This window comes from Limulus polyphemus, unplaced genomic scaffold (genome assembly GCF_000517525.1).
Source record: "Limulus polyphemus unplaced genomic scaffold, Limulus_polyphemus-2.1.2 Scaffold58, whole genome shotgun sequence".
Lineage (NCBI taxonomy): Eukaryota > Metazoa > Arthropoda > Merostomata > Xiphosura > Limulidae > Limulus > Limulus polyphemus.
In genome coordinates this window covers 491107-491986 of record NW_013665668.1, presented here as the reverse complement: position 1 = coordinate 491986, position 880 = coordinate 491107, and positions in this window count along the sequence as shown.

The window sequence follows — 880 nt, the reverse complement described above, 5'->3', positions numbered from 1 at the left end:
TTATATATATATATATATATATATATATATATACTTTTTGTTTTTTGTTGTAGTTAATTGTGTTACACTAAAAATCCTACAATGTCATGTTACTGGAAGAATACACATGGAAAAAGTTTACATAGTTAGTTCTTCTCGGCTGGGGGCGACTCCAGCCGCTGGAGACAAGGATAAAAGAAGTAGCCCTATTAGTAAAAAGAAAAGGACATTACATCTTTATGTTATTTGTTATAACGAAATTATATATTTCGGGATAGAGACAATTCGTAGTTAGAAAGAGGTAGGTAAAAGGGACTTTTATGTTACCCATCTGTTGTTTTATGGCTGCTCGATCTCTTTGGTAATATGTACATTCCATGAAAGCGTGTTCTGGGTCTTCAAAATTTGAATAATGGCTGCATTCACCATTTGGGTGTACTTTTATTTTGTACAGATGTCCATTTAGACCTGTGCAATTGAACCGGAGGCGTGTAATAATAACTTCTTGGTGTCTGTTCGTACATTCATACTTGATGTGAGAAGAAACAACAGGAACAATTTTCTTGTAGATATTGGAATGTTGCACGGAATTCCATCTACGCTGCCAGGAATCTAAAATATATTGATAAACCTGGCCATAGAGGTCACCAAGCTCAAAATAAACGTTTGTGACCCCTGGATAGGCTAACGCATTCTTGGCAAGATTATCAACTATCTCATTTCCCTGGATTCCCATATGGCTAGGGACCCAAAGAAATTTGATGACCATACCCATAGAAGTCTGACATTGAATCCCAGCAGTTTCTATATTTTCTGGGCAAGTAACGACAGTAAAGAGCAAGTGATTCTTGACAAGGGTTAGTACACCTCCCTTTGCTGAGTGTTCTCGATCTTTTCGTAC